At 45.3% G+C, this 16,792-nt stretch overlaps 4 pseudogenes; all 4 read left to right on the top strand.

Moving 5' to 3' along the window:
* Positions 1-3,177: 3,177 nt before the first annotated feature.
* On the top strand, positions 3,178-3,232 carry LOC147747028 (U7 small nuclear RNA; annotated as a pseudogene).
* A 2,997-nt stretch (positions 3,233-6,229) lies between these two features.
* On the top strand, positions 6,230-6,284 carry LOC147747027 (U7 small nuclear RNA; annotated as a pseudogene).
* Positions 6,285-9,284: 3,000 nt separating this feature from the next.
* Positions 9,285-9,339, top strand: LOC147747026 (U7 small nuclear RNA; annotated as a pseudogene).
* A 6,039-nt stretch (positions 9,340-15,378) lies between these two features.
* Positions 15,379-15,433, top strand: LOC147747025 (U7 small nuclear RNA; annotated as a pseudogene).
* Positions 15,434-16,792: the final 1,359 nt, after the last annotated feature.

The raw sequence follows: 16,792 nt of genomic DNA, 5'->3' as shown, positions 1-16,792 counted from the left end.
TGTCGCCCTCCCACCTTTCCCTCCCATCACACCCCCAACAACTCAAAGAACAAGAAAAACAACATAGAAAGGCGTGCCAATTAGCGTGCTCCCGTTACCGGGCTGCTATCTCAATGTTCCCCGGAAGTCCGTGTTCATGGTTGTGAGTCTTGGGTGTCCGCCACGGGCCCCAGTCCCGATGAGTCCTGTTCCATTAGCTGTATCTAGGTAACCAGGGGGTGGACCGATCCGGCCCGACTGTCCTCTCCGTCTCCCCCGGAGTCATGGTCCTCCGAATCTCCATTTTCGTCGCCCTCCGATCGGACACCATTTTGAAGGCTGCTGAACCTGGAGCCCGAAGAGTTATTATTGTTCAGGGATGTCGATCTGCCCCCTCTCCTCCCGCTAGTGGCGCGGGTCTGGTAGGGTGTTGCTGGTTTACTTCCCTTGAATTTTCCGGATCGTCGTCTTCGTGGTTTTGGATGTTCCCATCGCGCCCTTTCCCTCAGCGATTGGTCTATGGCGTCTCTGCCCGCTGCTTCACTACTGTTCAAAATGGGGCGTTCCTCTAGCCATTGCCAAGCGCCCTCCGGGCAAGTGAAGAAGATGGTCTTATCTTTATAGATGATTTTAAGTTTCGCCGGGAAAAGGAGCATGTAGTCCAATTTCAAGGCCCGTAGTTTCAGCTTTACTGAGTCGAAGGATCGGCGTTGTTTGGACACCTCCTGGCTATAGTCTGGGAAAATCATAATCGTGGCATTTTCAAACCGGATCTCCCCTAGCTTCCTGGCTTCTCTGAGGATTAAGTCTCTGTCAGCATAGTTGAGGAATCTCGCTATGACCGGCCTCGGTCTCGCGCCCTCCGGCGGTTTGGCCAGTAGCGCCCTGTGGGCCCTCTCAATCACGAAACAGGTGGATAACTGAGCCGCAGGGAAGGTATTCTTGAGCCAGGCATGGAGGAAGGAGGCCATGTCCCTCCCTTCAAGGCCCTCTCTAAAGCCCACAAAGCGGAGGTTGTTGCGGCGGGACCTATTTTCTGCATCGTCCACCTTCCATTGCAAGTGGCGGTGTGAGGCCTGGAGCTCTGCCATGTCCTTCTTTAGCGCTACGATCGACTACTCGTTATCTGTGACTCTGTTCTCGGCCACTGTTACTCTTTCTGTTAAATTGCGAAAGTCCTGTCGTAGGAGCGTTATCTCAGAGCCTACTTCTCCAATTTTTACCTCCAAAGCCGCCCTTGATTCCTGGATGTCGCTTCTAGATGCCTGGATGGCTGCCAGGAGCATTGCCGTTTCTCTGAGCGGTCCAGGCGTATCCGGTCGCTGGTCCATATTCGGTCTCGATGTTGCAAAGTTGTCCATAGGGCCTTGCTTCGTCAGTTTAGGGATCGGATCTCGTTTCCCCATGGCTGCCACCACTATAGGATCAGCTGCGGTTCCGTTGTGGTCCCTATTGAAGTCCGCGACTTGTTGTAGTCGCGCGCCTGTAACTCCGGCGCTTGTTCCAGGCACGTCGACACTTTTTCCGGGTGTAGCCGCTAGCCGGGTGTAGCTCTGTGGGGAGTGTCGATTGACCGCTGCCCTGCACCTCAAGTCCCCCCGTTGAAACTTCTCGTCCCGTCACCTCCCCGTCACCGAGGCAGCTTCTATGGCAACTGGTGTTCTGGGTGTCGTTCCCACCCCGGTGCTTGGAGTGGCCGAGGCGTACTCTCCCGCCCAAGGGGGGTCGCGGTGGGGTGTCCGTTGGGGATTCACTCCTCTCGCTGCCCACTGCGTGGTGTTCTGTGCCTGGCCCTCGATGTCCAGAGCCTGCCCCCAGGCCCACTCCTCCGCTCTCCCCCCAGCAGTAGGTAGGGGTGCTGGACCTTGTTGTATGCAGACGCGGTCACCCCTCGTGGACCGCGGCCGTCGGCGTCTGCTGTCCTCCGCCGTCTGTCTCCGTACCCCGGGGGGCTTCACTGCAGCGCGGTAGCACGAGCTAGGCGGATCGGGAGCCGGGGGGGGAGGGGAAGGTGCCGCAATCACGGCGGCTGGCACAGGCTCGAACCCGGTGAAGATCACCGGCCCCACCACAGAGTCCTTCCCCGGATGGTCTCACCTCCAGGACGTCGTAACCCCCCACGTGGGCGAGGGAGCTGCTCCGCACCGGTTGGTCGTGCTCCGCACAGTCGGGCGGGGAAGAAGGCAGGTCCAGATTACTCCCGCACTCAACCCCCGGTCACTGCCCACCGCCGGTAACCACTCCGCCGAGGTCACTCACCGGCTCCGGTTGGCGGCGGGCGCCATCTTGGTAAAGGCAGTCGGGGGAGCCGACCCCGAAGTCTCGGCACCGCAAAGGCTGCACTCTGCCGCCCAAGGACGCGGATCCGTCCCTCAAACGTTCCACTGCTCTGCCAGGCTCATCTCAGTCACCCAGTCGGGAGCTCGCGGTCCTCTCCGCTCTCCCGCAGCACCGCCTATGCCGCCGCCGCCATCTTGCTTAATGCGGGCGCACCCGGTCCGTTGCCGATTACGGCCGGGAACTGGAGAACCACGGCACTGTCGGTGCCACAAAGCCTGCCTCAGATGCAGCAAGCTTGTATGCACTGCCTGGTGCGATATTTTGTCCGGGATAGGGTTTAAAACGTCGGATCAGATGGCAGCCCGGCCGGAGCTCCGGCTAGACACGTCTTAGCCGGGCATGCTGCAAGCCACGCCCCCCCGGCAATGCATTGTTGAAGTAAAGTCGTAAGCACGACACAACTCCAGCAATGGTCAGGAATGACTATTCCCATCATGCTGCGTCACTCCTTACACCTGCTTCAAGCAGGCGCAACGTTGTGACGCAGTGGTGTCATAAAAGAGACTCAGTGAAATTTTGTAGATTTTACTGTGTCACTTTTACGAGGCTTCCTTGCGACGGAACGCCCACCCGGCATACATTACACCTTGGAGCATGTACGCCAGAGTGGTGTTTGGTTTGTTGATGACAGATCTCAAGCAGGGCGTGGTCGTAGTACTTATATTTGCATATTTTCTGTGCAATGCCATCAACTTCTTTTCTTTAGTTTTCTGAGGTAAATTGTCAATTTTAACTTCTGTTAGTACTCTCAGATCTTTCACTCCTTCCCATTTTAATCAAAGTGAATATATAAATTATGACCATAATAAAAGTAGGTGTTACTTAGTCCTACGGCGTCAAATTACAACTTTACGTGTTAAGAATTTAGCTCTTTACTATTTGTGTAGAAGGTTCCTCTTAAAGAGGAGCCACCTATTCATTGTTAATGAAAGATCGGGATAAAAACTTTTGTTCTTATCTAAACTGAAATGAATTGCTGAATAGTCATATTGCATTAATTAAATGTTATTATATTCTTTTCATTAAGAAGCGCGGTATACATTGAAATTTGTTTTGTAGATGTTGCTAACTATGTTAATAAATGGGAGATGTTGCCAGTTGATTTTGTAAACAGAAACAAAAACAGCCAGTCTTGTCCTTGTTTGCCGATGTTGCACAATTTTACCTTATTTTGAAAGCCTGGATTTTTTTAGTCCATGTAACTTCCATTCTAGATTTGCTGCTCAATAGAATGCTTTGTGAGAAAATGTCTCTCCAGGCATATATAAATGATTACAACAAGCTTAAAGTTAAACAAAACAGACTTGTAGAGTGTAAAGTAGTGGGCCCTGGGCCCACTCGTTGAAGAAACAGTGACACTAGTGACATGGGTCCTTACCTTACTGACCATAAGTTAGAGCACCTGGTACTTTTTAGGTTCCACCTGCACAGCTGTGCTTGTGAAATCTATTGTTTATATTATAACCTTAAAAAGGGCCTTTCATCCCTAGCCTCTCTTTCCTGGCTTCTGTGCTTGCCACTTACGTTTCCTCCAATCTATTGGTTTTATCATGTTTCCTGCATTTACAAAGGCTTGTTCCTTGTCTGCTTCTCTTATCAGTTTCAGTGGCCAAAATACTTTAACATCTGCTTTGGTGCACTCTTTTTTCAGAAAGACACCCTCTTTTCTGCTTTTTCATCTTAGAAAGTATATATATAGCATCTGGAGAAAGTGATTTGCCCAGAATCATAGGATGTTGCGCTGCCGAGACGCAAACAGGGATCAACAGCTCTCGAGTCAGCAGCTCTGGCCACTGCACCACATCCTCTCCACTCCCGTGTTACTTGTCAGGGAGGTCCTTTCTTTGTCCCTAGCGATGAGTGAAGAAAACAGCATTAAATTCATCACACAGTCCAAACAGATGCATTACCAATGCTTGTATTGACAGGGTCACCTGACTGGTGACGCCTGTGTTGTATGTGTGTGTTTGAAGACAATTCTGCTAGGGAGGGGCAGATAAATGACATGTCCAGCAGAACATCTGTCAGAAATTGGATTAATGGTGCATTCTACAACACTTGTTTCATTATATATTGAAATGTCTGTGTCTACTGAGGGTCAAGACACTCAGGGGCATATTTACAAGCTCCTGTTAGCTGCCGGAAATTCCCTTTCGGTCACGGTCCGGCGGCTCACACTGCAGGGCCATATCTACAAGGTCATTTAAAGCCACCCCACGTGGATTTTATCATGGCCTAGTAGATATGGACTGAGGCAATGCAGCTAAAGTTGCTGTGTTGCTTCACCCTGCAATAAGAAGGCGTGCCATGGGCATTATGGTGGGTGTTCCCACGTATCACCCATGGTATTGACTTACAAGAATTAATAAACCTGGGAATACCTCAAAAGGCTACACCTCCTAGGGGAGGTGTAAGTGAGACGCAAAGAGGAGAAATACCTTAAATTCTTCCCGCTTTTCCTTTTTCTATGTGTGCTGCATTCTGCAGCACACATAGAGGAAAAACGCCTCTCGTAATTGTTTTTGTGCAGGAAGGTGTCTCTTCCTGCACAAAAACAGTCATCCCTGCAACGCAGGCACCCTTGCACCATGGTGCAAGGGTGCTTGCGTTAGCACATGGCAGCCCATTGTGCAGCAGCGCAGGGAAAAGGACAGGAATGAACGTATCTCATAGATTACTGATTCTGCAGGTCCTTTTCTTTTGACTCAGGGCAGCGCATTAAGAATTTTTGCGGCGCTGCCCTAAGCGCCAAAACCTCATAAATGAGGACAATAATTTGAAGACCTTGGCCACATTTTATAGCTCATTGTCTAAAGTTCCTCTCGAAATTCTACTCTCCCCCTGCCTTGCGTCTCCCGCCTCCACTAAAACATTAAGCCGTATATTTACATGGATAGAAATTGAGAGCGGCGTTAGCATTCTTGGTCTAATGCCACGCTCCGCCACTTTTGGAAATGCACGACCAAGGTATTTACAACAATACTCTGCAGCCCTGTGTTTCCGCACACCCTGCCACAAATTACAGCTGCCTAGCCCCAACGCAGGCACCCTTGGACATAGTGCAAAGGTGACTGCTATGGGGGAATGATTGCTTATGTGTAGAAAGGGATACCTTTCTGACCATAAACAATCATACATGGCGTTTTGTTGTTTTTATATGTGCTGCATAAAACAGCACACATGGAAACATCATAAAACGAGGTGATGTAAAGCATTTCTGCTCATTACTCCATGTAAAGACCAGGGGCGAGACTTACAAGAACTGGCGCATCTCTGCGTATTAGCAGAGATGCGACAGCTACTTTGCGTGACAGAAAAACTAACCTTGCGCCACCATGGATGCGCCGCATTTACAATGCGGTGCACCGTGACGCAAGGATAGACAGATGTGTGACGCATCCTTTGTCGGAAAGGCAATGCATTGTTGAAGTAAAGTCGTAAGCACGACACAACTCCAGCAATGGTCAGGAATGACTATTCCCATCATGCTGCGTCACTCCTTACACTTGCTTCAAGCAGGCGCAACGTTGTGACGCAGTGGTGTCATAAAAGAGACTCAGTGAAATTTTGTGGAATTTTACTGTGTCACTTTTACGAGGCTTCCTTGCGACGTAACGCCCACCCGGCATACATTACACCTTGGCGCATGTACGCCAGAGTGGTGTTTGGTTTGTTGATGACAGATCTCAAGCAGGGCGTGGTGGTAGTACTTATATTTGCATATTTTCTGCGCAATGCCATCAACTTCTTTTCTTTAGTTTTCTGAGGTAAATTGTCAATTTTAACTTCTGTTAGTACTCTCAGATCTTTCACTCCTTCCCATTTTAATCAAAGTGAATATATAAATAGTGACCATAATAAAAGTAGGTGTTACTTAGTCCTACGGCGTGAAATTACAACTTTACATGTTAAGAATTTAGCTCTTTACTATTTGTATAGAAGGTTCCTTTTAAAGAGGAGCCACCTATTCATGGTTAATGAAAGATCTGGATAAAAACTTTTGTTCTTAACTAATTTGAAATGGATTGCTGAATAGTCATATTGCATTAATTAAATGTTAATATACTCTTTTCATTAAGAAGCGGAGTATACATTGAAGTTTGTTTTGTAGATATTGCTAACTATGTTAATGAATGGGAGATGTTGCCAGTTGATTTTGTAAACACAAACGAAAACAGCCAGTTTTGTCCTTGTTTGCCGATCTTGCATAATTTTACCTTATTTTGAAAGCCTGGATTTTTTTAGTCCATGTAACCTCCATTCTAGATTTGCTGCTCAATAGAATGCTTTATGAGAAGTTGTCTCTCCAGGCATCAATAAATGATTACAACAAGCTTAAAGTTAAACAAACAGACTTGCACAGTGTAAAGAAGTGGGCCCTGGGCCCACTCGTTGAAGAAACAGTGACACTAGTGACATGGGTACTTACCTAACTGACCACAAGTTAGAGCACCTGGTACTTTTTAGGTTCCACCTGCATAGCTGTGCTGGTGAAGTCTATTACTTATATTATAACCTTAAAAAGGGCCTTTCATCCCTAGTCTCTCTTTCCTGGCTTCTGTGCTTGCCACTTACCTTTCCTCCAATCTATTGGTTTTATCATGTTTCCTGCATTTACAAAGGCTTGTTCCTTGTCTGCTTCTCTTATCAGTTTCCGTGGCCAAAATACTTTTAACATTTGCTTTGGTGCCACTCTTTTTTCAGAAAGTCACCCTCTTTTCTGCTTTTTTGTCTTGGAAAATATATATAGCATCTGGAGAAAGTGATTTGCCCAGAATCATAGGGTGTTGCGCTGCCGAGACGCAAACAGGGATCACCAGCTCTCCAGTCAGCAGCTCTGGCCACTGCACCACATCCTCTCCACTCCCGTGTTACTGTCAGGGAGGTCCTTCCTTTGTCCCTAGCGATGAGTGATCAAAACGGCATTAAATTCATCACACAGTCCAAACAGATGCATTACCACGCTTGTATTGACAGGGTCACCTGACTGGTGACGCCTGTGTTGTATGTGTTGTATGTGTGTGTTTGAAGACAATTCTGCTAGGGAGGGGCAGATAAATAACATGTCCAGCAGAACATCTGTCATAAAGTGGATTAATGATGCATTCTACAACACTTTTTTCATTATATATTGAAATGTCTGTGTCTACTGAGGGTCAAGACACTCAGGGGCATATTTACAAGCTCCTGTTTGCTGCAGGAAATTCACTTTCGGTCACGGTCCGGCGGCTCACACTGCAGGGCCATATCTACAAGGTCATTTAAAGCCACCCTACATGGATTTTATCATGGCCTTGTAGATATGGACTGAGGCAACGCAGCTAAAGTTGCTGTGTTGCTTCACCCTGCAATAAGAAGGCGTGCCATGGGCATTATGCTGGGTGTTCCCACGTATCACCCATGGTATTGACTTACAAGAATTAATAAACCTGGGAATACGTCAAAAGGCTACACCTCCTAGGGGAGGTGTAAGTGAGACGCAAAGAGGAGAAATACCTTAATTTCTTCTCGCTTTTCTTTTTTCTATGTGTGCTGGATTCTGCAGCACATATAGAGGAAAAACACCTCTCATAATTGTTTTTGTGCAGGAAGGTGTCTCTTCCAGCACAAAAACAGTCATCCCTGCAATGCAGGCACCCTTGCACCATGGTGCAAGGGTGCTTGCGTTAGCACATGGCAGCCCATTGTGCAGCAGCGCAGGGAAAAGGACCGGAATGCACGTATCTCATAGATTACTGATTCTGCTGGTCATTTTCTTTTGACTCAGGGCAGCGCATTAAGATTTTTTGCGGCGCTGCCCTAAGCGCCAAAACCTCATAAATGAAGCCACTAATTTGAAGAGCTTGGCCACATTTTATAGCTCATTGTCTAAAGTTCCCCCTAAAATTCTCCTCCCCCGTGCCTTGCGTCTCGCGCCTCCACTAAAACATTAAGCGGTATATGTACATGGATAGAAATTGAGAGCGGCGTTAGCATTCTTGGTATAATACCACGCTCCGGCACTTTTGGAAACGCACGACCAAGGTATTTGCAACAATACTCTGCAGCCCTGTGTTTCGGCATGCCCTGCCACAAATTACAGCAGCCTAGCCCCAACGCAGGCACCCTTGGACATAGTGCAAAGGTAACTGCTATGGGGCAATGATTGCTTATGTGCAGAAAGGGATACCTTTCTGCACATAAACAATCATACATGGCGTTTTGTTGTTTTTATATGTGCTGCATAAAACAGCACACATAGAAACATCAAAAACGAGGTGATATAAAGCATTTCTGCTCATTACTCCATGTAAAGACCTGGGGCCAGACTAACAAGAACTGGCACATCTCTGCATATTAGCAGAGATAAGCCAGTTACTTTGCGTGACAGAAAAACTAACCTTGCGCCACCATGGATGCGCAGCATTTACAATGCGGTGCACCGTGGCGCAAGGATTGACAGATGTGTGACGCATCCTTTGTACGAAAGGCAATGCATTGTTGAAATCAAGTCGTAAGCATGACACAACTCCAGCAATGGTCAGGAATGCCTATTCCCATCATGCTGCGTCACTTCTTACACCTGCTTCAAGCAGGCACAACGTTGTGATGCAGTGGCGTCATAAAAGTGACTCAGTGAAATTTTGTAGATTTTACTGTGTCACTTTTACGAGGCTTCCTTGCGACGGAACGCCCACTCGGCATACATTACACCTTGGCGCATGTACGCCAGAGTGGTGTTTGGTTTGTTGATGACAGATCTCAAGCAGGGTGTGGTCGTAGTACTTATATTTGCATATTTTCTGTGCAATGCCATCAACTTCTTTTCTTTATTTTTCTGTGTTAAATCGTCAATTTTAACTTATGTTAGTACTCTCAGATCTTTCACTCCTTCCCATTTTAATCAAAGTGAATATATAAATTTTGACCATAATAAAAGTAGGTGTTACTTAGTCCTACGGCGTGAAATTACAACTTTACATGTTAAGAATTTAGCTCTTTATTATTTGTCTAGAAGGTTCCTCTTACAGAGGAGCCACCTATTCATGGTTAATGAAAGATCTAGAAAAAAACTTTTGTTCTTATCTAAACTGAAATGGATTGCTGAATAGTCATATTGCATTAATTAAATGTTCTTATATTCTTTTCATTAAGAAGCGCAGTATACATTGAAATTTGTTTTGTAGATATTGCTAACTATGTTATTAAATGGGAGGTGTTGCCAGTTGATTTTGTAAACACAAACGAAAACAGCCAGTCTTGTCCTTGTTTACCGATCTTGCACAATTTTACCTTATTTTGAAAGCCTGGATTTTTTTAGTCCATGTAACTTCCATTCTAGATTTGCTGCTCAATAGAATGCTTAGTGAGAAGTTGTCTCTCCAGGCATAAATAAATGATTACAACAAGCTTAAAGTTAAACAAAACAGACTTGCAGAGTGTAAAGTAGTGGGCCCTGGGCCCACTCGTTGAAGAAACAGTGACACTAGTGACATGGGTCCTTACCTAACTGACCACAAGTTAGAGCACCTGGTACTTTTTAGGTTCCACCAGCACAGCTGTGCTTGTGAAATCTAGTGTTTATATTATAACCTTAAAAAGGGCCTTTCATCCCTAGCCTCTCTTTCCTGGCTTCTGTGCTTGCCAATTACTTTTCCTCCAATCTATTGGTTTTATCATGTTTCCTGCATTTACAAAGGCTTGTTCCTTGTCTGCTTCTCTTATCAGTTTCCGTGGCCAAAATACTTTTAACATTTGCTTTGGTGCCACTCTTTTTTCAGAAAGTCACCCTCTTTTCTGCTTTTTTGTCTTGGAACATATATATAGCATCTGGAGAAAGTGATTTGCCCAGAATCATAGGGTGTTGCGCTGCCGAGACGCAAACAGGGATCACCAGCTCTTGAGTCAGCAGCTCTGGCCACTGCACCACATCCTCTCCACTCCCGTGTTACTTGTCAGGGAGGTCCTTCCTTTGTCCCTAGCGATGAGTGATGAAAACAGCATTAAATTCATCACACAGTCCAAACAGATGCATTACCAATGCTTGTACTGACAGGGTCACCTGACTGGTGACGCCTGTGTTGTATGTGTGTGTTTCAAGACAATTCTGCTAGGGAGGGGCAGATAAATGACATGTCCAGCAGAACATCTGTCAGAAATTGGATTAATGGTGCATTCTACAACACTTGTTTCATTATATATTGAAATGTCTGTGTCTACTGAGGGTCAAGACACTCAGGGGCATATTTACAAGCTCCTGTTAGCTGCCGGAAATTCACTTTCGGTGACGGTCCGGCGGCTCACACTGCAGGGCCATATCTACAAGGCCATTTAAAGCCACCCTACGTGGATTTTATCATGGCCTACTAGATATGGACTGAGGCAATGCAGCTAAAGTTGCTGTGTTGCTTCACACTGCAATAAGGAGGCGTGCCATGGGCATTATGGTGGGTGTTCCCACGTATCACCCATGGTATTGACTTACAAGAATTAATAAACCTGGGAATACGTCAAAAGGCTACACCTCCTAGGGGAGGTGTGTGTGAGACGCAAAGAGGAGAAATACCTTAATTTCTTCTCGCTTTTCTTTTTCTATGTGTGCTGCATTCTTCAGCACACATAGAGGAAAAACGCCTCTCGTAATTGTTTTTGTGCAGGAAGGTGTCCCTTCCTGCACAAAAACAGTCATCCCTGCAATGCAGGCACCCTTGCACCATGGTGCAAGGGTGCTTGCGTTAGCACATGGCAGCCCATTGTGCAGCAGCGCAGGGAAAAGGACAGGAATGCACTTATCTCATAGATTACTGATTCTGCTGGTCCTTTTCTTTTGACTCAGGGCAGCGCATTAAGATTTTTTGCGGCGCTGCCCTAAGCGCCAAAACCTCATAAATGAGGCCGTTAATTTGAAGAGCTTGGCCACATTTTATAGCTCATTGTCTAAAGTTCCCCTCAAAATTCTCCTCTCCTCCTGCCTTGCCTCTCACGCCTCCACTAAAACATTAAGCGGTATATTTACAAGGAAAGAAATTGAGAGCGGCGTTAGCATTCTTGGTTTAATGCCACGCTCCGCCACTTTTGGAAATGCACGACCAAGGTATTTACAACAATACTCTGCAGCCCTGTGTTTCCGCTGCCACAAATTACAGCTGCCTAGCCCCAATGCAGGCACCCTTGGACATAGTGCAAAGGTGACTGTGATGGGGGAATGATTGCTTATGTGCAGAAAGGGATACCTTTCTGCACATAAACAATCATGCATGGCGTTTTGTTGTTTTTATATATGCTGCATAATGCAGCACACATAGAAACATCAAAAAGGAGGTGATATAAAGCATTTCTGCTCATTACTCCATGTAAAGACCAGGGGCCAGACTTACAAGAACTGGCGCATCTCTGCATATTAGCAGAGATGAGCCAGATACTTTGCGTGACAGAAAAACTAACCTTGCGCCACCATGGATGCGCCGCATTTACAATGCGGTGCACCGTGGCGCAAGGATAGACAGATGTGTGACGCATACTTTGTAGGGAAGGCAATGCATTGTTGAAATCAAGTCGTAAGCACGACACAACTCCAGCAATGGTCAGGAATACCTATTCCCATCATGCTGAGTCACTCCTTACACCTGCTTCAAGCAGGCACAACGTTGTGACGCAGTGGCGTCATAAAAGTGAGTCAGTGAAATTTTGTAGATTTTACTGTGTCACTTTTACGAGGCTTCCTTGCGACGGAACGCCCACTCGGCATACATTACACCTTGGCGCATGTACGCCAGAGTGGTGTTTGGTTTGTTGATGACAGATCTCAAGCAGGGCGTGGTCATAGTACTTATATTTGCATATTTTCTGTGCAATGCCATAAACTTCTTTTCTTTATTTTTCTGAGGTAAATTGTCAATTTTAACTTCTGTTAGTACTCTCAGATCTTTCACTTCTTCCCATTTTAATCAAAGTGAATATATAAATTATGACCATAATAAAAGTAGGTGTTACTTAGTCCTACGGCGTGAAATTACAACTTTGAATGTTAAGAATTTAGCTCTTTACTATGTGTCTAGAAGGTTTCTCTTAAAGAGGAGTCACCTATTGATGGTTAATGAACGATCTGGTTAAAATCTTTTGTACTTAGCTATACTGAAACGGATTGCTGAATAGTTATATCATATTAAATAAATGTTAATATACTCTTTTCATTAAGAAGCGGAGCATACATTGAATTTTGTTTTGTAGATATTGCTAACTAAGGTATTAAATGGGAGATGTTGCCAGTTGATTTTGTAAACACAAACGAAAACAGCCAGTCGCGTCCTTGTTTGCCGATCTTGCACAATTTTACCTTATTTTGAAAGCCTGGATTTTTTTAGTCCATGTAACCTCCATTCTAGATTTGCTGCTCAATAGAATGCTTTGTGAGAAGTTGTCTCTCCAGGCATCAATAAATGATTACAACAAGCTTAAAGTTAAACAAAACAGACTTGCAGAGTGTAAAGTAGTGGGCCCTGGGCCCACTCGTTGAAGAAACAGTGGCACTAGTGACATGGGTACTTACCTAACTGACCACAAGTTAGAGCACCTGGTACTTTTTAGGTTCCACCTGCACAGCTGTGCTTGTGAAATCCATTGTTTATATTATAACCTTAAAAAGGGCCTTTCATCCCTAGCCTCTCTTTCCTGGCTTCTGTGCTTGCCACTTACTTTTCCTCCAATCTATTGGTTTTATCATGTTTTCTGCATTTACAAAGGCTTGTTTCTTGTCTGCTTCTCTTATCAGTTTCCGTGGCCAAAATACTTTTAACATCTGCTTTGGTGCCACTCTTTTTTCAGAAAGTCACCCTCTTTTCTGCTTTTTCGTCTTGGAACATATATATAGCATCTGGAGAAAGTGATTTGCCCAGAATCATAGGATGTTGCGCTGCCGAGACGCAAACAGGGATCAACAGCTCTCCCAGTCAGCAGCTCTGGCCACTGCACCACATCCTCTCCACTCCCGTGTTACTTGTCAGGGAGGTCCTTTCTTTGTCCCTAGCGATGAGTGAAGAAAACAGCATTAAATTCATCACACAGTCCAAACAGATGCATTACCAATGTTTGTATTGACAGGGTCACCTGACTGGTGACGCCTGTGTTGTATGTGTGTGTTTGAAGACAATTCTCCTAGGGAGGGGCAGATAAATGACATGTCCAGCAGAACATCTGTCAGAAATTGGATTAATGGTGCATTCTACAACACTTGTTTCATTATATATCGAAATGTCTGTGTCTACTGAGGGTCAATACACTCAGGGGCATATTTACAAGCTCCTGTTAGCTGCCGGAAATTCACTTTCGGTGACGGTCCGGCAGCTCACACTGCAGGGCCATTTCTACAAGGTCATTTAAAGCCACCCTACGTGGATTTTATCATGGCCTTGTAGATATGGACTGAGGCAACGCAGCTAAAGTTGCTGTGTTGCTTCACCCTGCAATAAGAAGGCGTGCCATGGGCATTATGGTGGGTGTTCCCAACTAACACCCATGGTATTGACTTACCAGAATTAATAAACCTGGGAATACGTCAAAAGGCTACACCTCCTAGGGGAGGTGTAAGTGAGGCGCAAAGAGGAGAAATACCTTCATTTCTTCTCGCTTTTCCTTTTTCTATGTGTGCTGCATTCTTCAGCACACATAGAGGAAAAACGCCTCTCGTAATTGTTTTTGTGCAGGATTATGTCTCTTCCTGCACAAAAACAGTCATCCCTGCAATGCAGGCACCCTTGCACCATGGTGCAAGGGTGCTTGCGTTATCTCATGGCAGCCCATTGTGCGGCAGTGCGGAGAAAAGGACAGGAATGCACGTATCTCATAGATTACTGATTCTGCAGGTCATTTTCTTTTGACTCAGGGCAGCGCATTAAGACTTTTTGCGGCGCTGCCCTAAGCGCCAAAACCTCATAAATGAGGCCAATATTTGAAGACCTTGGGCACATTTTATAGCTCATTGTCTAAAGTTCCTCTCAAAATTCTCCTCTCCCCCTGCCTTGCGTCTCACGCCTCCACTAAAACATTAAGCGGTATATTTACATGGAAAGAAATTGAGAGCGGCGTTAGCATTCTTGGTCTAATGCCACGCTCCGCCACTTTTGGAAATGCACGACCAAGGTATTTGCAACAATACTCTGCAGCCCTGTGTTTCCGCCAACCCTGCCACAAATTACAGCTGCCTAGCCCCAACGCAGGCACCCTTGGACATAGTGCAAAGGTGACTGCGATGGGGGAATGATTGCTCATGTGAAGCAAGGGATACCTTTCTGCACATAAACATTCATGCATGGCGTTTTGTTGTTTTTATATGTGCTGCATAATTCAGCACACATAGAAACATCATAAAACGAGGTGATATAAAGCATTTCTGCTCATTACTCCATGTAAAGACCAGGGGCCAGACTTACAAGAACTGGCGCATCTCTGCGTATTAGCAGAGATGCGACAGCTACTTTGCGTGACAGAAAAACTAACCTTGCGCCACCATGGATGCGCCGCATTTACAATGCGGTGCACCGTGGCGCAAGGATAGACAGATGTGTGACGCATCCTTTGTCGGAAAGGCAATGCATTGTTGAAGTAAAGTCGTAAGCACGACACAACTCCAGCAATGGTCAGGAATGACTATTCCCATCATGCTGCGTCACTCCTTACACCTGCTTCAAGCAGGCGCAACGTTGTGACGCAGTGGCGTCATAAAAGAGACTCAGTGAAATTTTGTAGATTTTACTGTGTCACTTTTACGAGGCTTCCTTGCGACGCAACGCCCACCCGGCATACATTACACCTTGGAGCATGTACGCCAGAGTGGTGTTTGGTTTGTTGATGACAGATCTCAAGCAGGGCGTGGTCGTAGTACTTATATTTGCATATTTTCTGTGCAATGCCATCAACTTCTTTTCTTTAGTTTTCTGAGGTAAATTGTCAATTTTAACTTCTGTTAGTACTCTCAGATCTTTAACTCCTTCCCATTTTAATCAAAGTGAATATATAAATTATGACCATAATAAAAGTAGGTGTTACTTAGTCCTACGGCGTGAAATTACAACTTTACAAGTTAAGAATTTAGCTCTTTACTATTTGTCTAGAAGGTTCCTCTTAAAGAGGAGCCACCTATTGATGGTTAATGAAAGATCTGGTTAAAATCTTTTGTACTTATCTAAACTGAAACGGTTTGCAGAATAGTTATATCATTTTAATTAAATGTTAATATACTCTTTTCATTAAGAAGCGGAGAATACATTGAATTTTGTTTTGTAGATATTGCTAACTATGTTAATGAATGGGAGATGTTGCCAGTTGATTTTGTAAACACAAACGAAAACAGCCAGTCTCGTCCTTGTTTGCCGATCTTGCACAATTTTACCTTATTTTGAAAGCCTGGATTTTTTTTAGTCCATGTAACCTCCATTCTAGATTTGCTGCTCAATAGAATGCTTTGTGAGAAGTTGTCTCTCCAGGCATCAATAAATGATTACAACAAGCTTAAAGTTAAACAAAACAGACTTGCAGAGTGTAAAGTAGTGGGCCCTGGGCCCACTCGTTGAAGAAACAGTGACACTAGTGACATGGGTACTTACCTAACTGACCACAAGTTAGAGCACCTGGTACTTTTTAGGTTCCACCTGCACAGCTGTGCTTGTGAAATCTATTGTTTATATTATAACCTTAAAAAGGGCCTTTCATCCCTAGCCTCTCTTTCCTGGCTTCTCTGCTTGCCACTTACTTTTCCTCCAATCTATTGGTTTTATCATGTTTCCTGCATTTACAAAGGCTTGTTCCTTGTCTGCTTCTCTTATCAGTTTCCGTGGCCAAAATACTTTTAACATCTGCTTTGGTGCCACTCTTTTTTCAGAAAGTCACCCTCTTTTCTGCTTTTTTGTCTTGGAACATATATATAGCATCTGGAGAAAGTGATTTGCCCAGAATCATAGGATGTTGCGCTGCAGAGACGCAAACAGGGATCACCAGCTCTCGAGTCAGCAGCTCTGCCCACTGCACCACATCCTCTCCGCTCCCGTGTTACTTGTCAGGGAGGTCCTTCCTTTGTCCCTAGCGATGAGTGATGAAAACAGCATTAAATTCATCACACAGTCCAAACAGATGCATTACCAATGCTTGTATTGACAGGGTCACCTGACTGGTGACGCCTGTGTTGTATGTGTGTGTTTGAAGACAATTCTGCTGGAGAGGGGCAGATAAATGACATGTCCAGCAGAACATCTGTCAGAAATTGGATTAATGGTGCATTCTACAACACTTGTTTCATTATATATTGAAATGTCTGTGTCTACTGAGGGTCAAGACACTCAGGGGCATATTTACAAGCTCCTGTTTGCTGCAGGAAATTCACTTTCGGTGACGGTCCGGCGGCGCACACTGCAGAGCCATATCTACAATGTCATTTAAAGCCACCCTACGTGGATTTTATCATGGCCTAGTAGATATGGACTGAGGCAATGCAGCTAAAGTT

The sequence above is a fragment of the Lissotriton vulgaris genome, chromosome 1_1 (genome assembly GCF_964263255.1).
Source record: "Lissotriton vulgaris chromosome 1_1, aLisVul1.2, whole genome shotgun sequence".
Taxonomy (NCBI): domain Eukaryota; kingdom Metazoa; phylum Chordata; class Amphibia; order Caudata; family Salamandridae; genus Lissotriton; species Lissotriton vulgaris.
This window is presented reverse-complemented; position numbering and strand designations above follow the sequence as displayed.